Source organism: Lepidothrix coronata, unplaced genomic scaffold, assembly GCF_001604755.1.
Source record: "Lepidothrix coronata isolate B3197 unplaced genomic scaffold, Lepidothrix_coronata-1.0 Scaffold135, whole genome shotgun sequence".
NCBI classification, from domain to species: domain Eukaryota; kingdom Metazoa; phylum Chordata; class Aves; order Passeriformes; family Pipridae; genus Lepidothrix; species Lepidothrix coronata.
In genome coordinates this window covers 1,261,437-1,267,609 of record NW_016690315.1, presented here as the reverse complement: position 1 = coordinate 1,267,609, position 6,173 = coordinate 1,261,437, and the positions used below count along the sequence as shown (strand labels likewise).

Here is a 6,173-nt window from a genome sequence, read left to right as displayed (position 1 = left end):
AGTATAGAAACGGAAATGGTGATACAGGAAAAAAATAATATTTTTTCATGGAACTTTGTATGGAATATTTGCAAAATCAAATTGCCCAAACAAGAAAGAAAATGCAAAGAGTAAAAATAAGTGCAGCTATTCTAAAATTTAGTCTACTATGGGAATAATAGTTCAGCAAAAGTTAAAGCTGAACCAATCTACTGAGGGGAAGAGGATTGGTTTGGGATTTCTGGAGAGAAGGCCAGGTTCAAAGCATTTTTCAGTGCCAGCCATGGCTGGGCAGGTGGGGTGTCAGCATGTGGCTCTGATCCTCACATCCTGTGTTGACATCATGTGGCTCTGATCCTTTGTGTTGACATCACAAAGGACAAGTCACGGAGCGGTGTCACCACATGTGTCAGCCAGCAGTGCTGGCTGCTGCAGTGTGGCTCCAGCCAGCAGAGAGTGGGGCAGGCAGGGGGAAGGCTGGGCTGGACAAGGGCCAGGGCAGCAGTGCTGGGGCATTTTTAAGGTTGTAGTCAGGGTTCAGGGGCTGCTGGGAGCAGGGCAGGGCAGGTGCCACCCTCAGGGCCAGGCACAGAAGTGCCCGGAGCTGTCAGCCAAGGCGAATGTCCATTCCCACAGCCCTCACCAACCTTCCCCTTCATAAATCTGATCTCCCTCATCCCCTCTCCCACCCATGCCCAGGACCCTGTGCCATCTCCCTGCCATCGAGCCCTGCTGAGCCCCTTCTCTCCTCCTCCTCCAGGCCGTTGAGTGTCACCCAAATCCTGACGTGCTGAGCATCCTGCAATGCTTACTGTGGGTGGGTGACCAGGCAGAAGACATTGTGCAAGAGCTCCTGTAGCACCATGAGGAGCAGCGGAGCTGGGAGGTGACTTGGCTGCTGGGGGAAATGGAGCAGAGGAGCATGCTAGCTTCAGCCAGGAGAGTGTGGTCCTCTCTACCTACCAGCACTGGTAGTTCTGGGCCTCTGCTGAAATCCTCCTCATTCTCTTTGAGCTCTACTGGCTGTCCAGGCAGAGCAGTGCAGGCTCTGACAGCCGGAGTTCTGAGGATGAGAGGGAGGAGGAAGATAATAAGCACCAGAGCACTGCCAGCTGAGCAGCGGAGTGGATCTGCCGATGAGTCATTCCTACATCCATGCCGGAGAAAGTTGTTGTGATTCGTCCTCTCTCATGTGACAAACTGAAGTCAAATACCTGCTTCCTGCACAATCTCTGTACCTGCTCCCACTTGTGATGCTCCTCCTACCAGGAGGCACAGGAGGGATTTACCCTATGTAAATATGTCAATAAATTTGCTTGTTTTAAGAAATCCTGTGTCTGTGAGTGTTTAGGCAAGACTTTCTTAGGGGATGTTACCCCTTGGCTCCCTCTCCCCTCTGTAACATAGATGAAGTTTGTGATCAAATTTGCACTGGCAGTGTATAAGCATAAGCTTAGACATTCAGCACCTCCTCATGATGTTCACTCTTTTCCCATTTTTCACAGAAAGGGATATTCCTGAAATGAAGATCTTTGTTGAAGTGAAATTGAATTTTCACCTGATTGATCTTTTCCTGCTTTATCACTGCTTCATGTTTGCAATATGATCATAGAACTATTTGCAATTGCAAAATTCAAAAGTTGGAAATGATCAAGAGTATCTCCACTCAGATTTCCAGACAGGTGAGCGGAGTTCTTCCTTGTCTACAGGACAGCTACTACTTTTATATAAAAGAGATGATGATGCAGCATCTCTACAGAGCATAGGCAAAAAAAACAGTAAAGAGCTGACATTGCCTCAGGAGAAAACAATTTTCTTTAAAGCAGCATGAGTAGTACCTTTACAGCTGAGGAATTTCAGCACAGTGCTCCTACTGAGTGTAGAGAATGAACAAGCTGCAGGGCTGCAGCCAGGTCACCAGGCCATTCTTACTGCCCCGCTCCTACTCCTGTCACTGCCCTTAAAGCAGCAGCACCCCAGGGTCTGGCTGCCACCCCAAGCTGCAGTCACAGCCTCCAGGCTCCATCCCAAGGATCCACTGGTGGGCTGAAGGGAAGACCATCCCCTGGCCTGGGGCTAGCCTGTTTTACCGGGCTCACTAAGGAGCAGTAAAAAGCAAAGCTAAAAAAAAAAAGGTAAATTAAAACAGCTTTAAGTATTGCGTCCTGTTTTTTGTAGAAACTCTCCAAAATACAGAAGAAGAAGATGTTTGAAAGGCAGTGCAGGAACTCTTCTTAAGTCTGTGGGAATTTCTGTTCATAGGGAACTTTTAACCACAGAAATATCTGTTAGGGTAAGAGGCCTTTGCTTTCCTTAAGTCAACCTGAACACAGCCTGGAGACCTATCAAGTCAAACATTATTTTTCTGCCTGGTTTAAGTGGTAAAGGATGATTACCCATCTGCTTTATTTACCTAACTTTTATTGAGATTGCATATCTATGCCAAAGGTTATCTCAACTTATTTCTTCTGCTGAGTGCTTTTATTGAGGGCCATGTCTCATGACATTAAGTGAAAAGCAATGCAGTAGAAGGTACGTAAGCAATTGCACAGAGTATTAACTTCTAATACAGCATAGAGCAGCTTTTATGAAATATGGGCAGCTGTTTCCAGAGTGTTAATTATTCTTATTTCAGATAAAATTAAAACTAACTTAAGTAACGATGCCATTTTACAGCTGTAGCAAGTAGCATGAAAAGATCATTCTTTCATAAAAGATAACAAATAAAGTGAACATCAGCTTAGAGCAGAAGGCGAATGACACTGTGGAAAGAAAACCATTGGACCAAATTTCTTTAAGTCACCTTTCCTCTACTCCTACTTCACAACATTTTTTGGCATGTATGCGCTATTTTGATTTTCTGTATATTCTTCATTCGTGTTGCATCACATTCATCATTACTAAAGTAACCTCTATCCAGAAAATCTTCTTTTTAAGGGTTATGACATAAATCCTGTCCTATTCAAGTATAAAATAACCTTGGATCTTGCGGGATCAAGGCTACTCTCTGAGTGGGTGTACAACGCTGCTGCTCAGGTGAATGTATAACTCTCAACATTTTAATGACATCTCCTATTTTTTGCAGATTCTGAAGTGAATGTTTCTTGGAGAAGGCGAGTTCATGTATTTTACAGGGAAAGTGCTGTACAAATGGAACAGCCACATATCAGCACAATTAATATTTTTTAATTATTTTACTTTTTTCCCAGTTAACTGGACAAAACAGGTCCACACAGTTGTGTAGTTTCTTAAAATATGCCAGCATTTATCTTCAGCTGCACGAGAAGTAATAATTCACCTGGCTCCCTGTGCTCACAGTAGTCCCTGAAATAGTCCATGAGCACGGAAGAGGCCTAATAATTATGCTACATGGAGCAGGAGGAGAGGAAGAAGAAAGAAAGGAAAAAAACCAGAATGGCACCTGTTAAATTTTACAGAAAAATACTTTTCCAAATGACTGAAGTCCAGAAAATATCAGCCAGAATTAAAGTTTATTGCAAAAAAATATAATGGAGTACGCTACCTAAAAGTATCTAATATTTACTAATTCCTTTGGTTTTCATTATATGTTACTAATTTAATTGGAAAATATGTTCAGGTCATTTGATTCAGCGAATTTGGGCAGTATTCTTAGTAATAATATGTTATAAGATGAAAAGAGACTTTTTACAAGAGCAGATAGGACAAGGGGGGATGGCTTCAAACTGAAAGGGGAGGTTTAGATTAGATATTAGGAAGAAATTCTTTACTGTGAGGGTGGTGAGGCTCTGGAACAGGGTGCCCAGGGAAACTGGCATGTCCCATCCCTGGCAGTGTTCAAGGCCAGGCTGGGTGAAGCTCTGAGCAACCTGGTCTAGTGAAAGGTGTCCTTGTCCACAGCAGGAGGTTTGGAACTAGATAGTCTTTAAGGTCCCTTCTGACCCAAATGATTCTATGACTCTATTATATATGAATTTTAAAAAGCTTTGTATCGTGGGAAGCGTTTAATGGTCTTCCAGAACAAATTCCACAATACAATACCATACAATATACTATACAATAGTCAGTGAAATAAAAAATCTAACTATGAATGATGAAATCTAGTACAACAGGACAAAATCCTTCTGAAAAGAATAAGAAAGAAAAGAAAATACCAGTTTCAGGAGACCTTTTATTGTATATAGTACACCACATAGTGAGTACACATTAACATTGCAGCTATGGTTTTACATTTTGAGTGAGTGCTGAAATGCTGCATGAAGATTTAAATCCTCAATAAGAAATAAAATGCTTTGTGGAGGACATTTACAGCTCACTTTAAAATCCAATCCAGATAATTTTTTTCAATAATATATTTTCCTGGAGCAAATGTTCCAGTCTCTTGCTATTAATTTTTATCCATACATTCTTTTAGTTTATGAGATTTTTATGGAAAAGCTTGGTTGATGATCCAGACATATAATATTTTATTTATGAACAACCAGAAAATGGAATGCATAAAAATTTGATGCAACAGTTTCATTTTAAGATATTGTGACTATGTATTAGTTACTGCAGTATATCTTTTGGGGTTGCATTTGCTCATCTAATACAAAGCAGGATCTGCCTTGAAAATTAGGGCAATGAAATCAGCATCCGCAATAATTTGAAGCTGTATTTGAATTTTTATGATCTGGTGCAGCAGATTTTTAGGTACTTTAAGAATCTGCCTGATCTCAATGAAGGTATCACAGGAGTAAATTAACCTTACAACTAGGTTTTTTCCATCATGAATCATGAAACAATTAGAAATTAATTGTAAGTGTTTAACAAAGAAATGTCCAAGAGGGCTATAAATTTAGCAAAGACAGTATCAATCCCTTTGGTATATTAGTTTAAGAAGCTGGAGGGAAAGGGAGGAAAGGAATTCAGCTACTGGAGGTTATGAGATATTAGTTAATGTAACTTCAAAGAGTAGTAAGGATATTTCTCATTAGATTTGTTTGGCTTTGTTTTTATTCCTTTTCTAAACTATTTTATCCTAGTTTCTAAAAGCTGCAAGATCTTAAGCTATACTGGAAGGCTCAGATGTCATTTCTTCGTTCTTGCATGCATATTTTAACAAAGCTGAAGTTACAGTAAAATAATAATAATAATAACAACAATGTTATTTCAGAGGAACAGTTCTCAAGAAAGTTATAAATAAAGATAATACATTTAGAAGCAATTTTACTCTGTAGTGTTCTCAGAAAACTGCATGCCAATCCACTTCATATGGACCTGCTGATCTGTAAGCAAGATTTGACACTAATCTGAGAGTTGACACTACTGAACACCATTAATGGACAAAACTGATTTTTCAAATTACATCAGCCAAAGTCTTAGTGCCAGAAAAACTTCATGAAAATCATCTGTCCACATTTTTTTTCATCTTAACCCAGTGAAAACTGGAATACTGTTCCATCAGAGGAAGTGAAATTACACCAACAACATCATTAGGTAGTACTGTGTTGTTCCACAACCAAATATACACCTAATAAAAGTTTCAGCAGTATTAAAGCCTCTGTGAGAGGAAACTGGCCAGTAGGATGAGAGAATAGAGTCGGTGCAGCAGGCCTGGAGCAGCAGCTACCGGAGACACTGAGCTGCAAAAGACTGAGTGTCATGTTTGGAAGGAGCAGGGCTGGATGGAAGTAAACAACTGGAGTTGGTTATTGAGGAAACAACAGCAGGAAGACATGGGGCCTGTGCATCACAAGGAGAAAACAACATAATCAAACTACCTTTATACCATATGAGCCTGGGCTCTCTGGAATAGCGATGATCATTTTTAGTTTGTTTCAGTTGTTCAAATCCCTTATGCCCAGGGCACTTTTATCTCATTAGTAAATGTTCCTGCAGATCAAGAGAAGAAATGGGAAAAAAAAAATGGTCCAGAAACAGTCCACAGGGTAGTCCTATTAAGTTAATCTTAGTCACTTTTGTTCCTAGGATAGCCACTGTGACCTGTTTACCTCTCCATACCAGCTTTTGGGACAGGTCAGTCTTCAATTCTGTCATTTTTCTACCTCTGTTAAGCAGCTTAAGGAAAAAAAAGCTGTCATTGCTATTAATTTTGGTCAGACCCTCTGTCATCTTTCTGTCTCGTGGCTGCATGCAGTTTAGAACAACTTTTTGCCCTAAAGGCCAGTGCCACTGATGTTACAAATGTGTCAAGAATCACAGTGGCATTGTAC

General features: G+C 40.6%; 1 long non-coding RNA gene across 1 annotated transcript; it reads left to right on the top strand.

The window, feature by feature from the left end:
• Positions 1 to 456: 456 nt before the first annotated feature.
• LOC108503289 lies at positions 457 to 1,198 on the top strand. The gene is made up of 3 exons (XR_001876791.1): positions 457 to 502; positions 740 to 865; positions 994 to 1,198. It is a non-coding gene; the product is annotated as an uncharacterized LOC108503289 (long non-coding RNA).
• Positions 1,199 to 6,173: the final 4,975 nt, after the last annotated feature.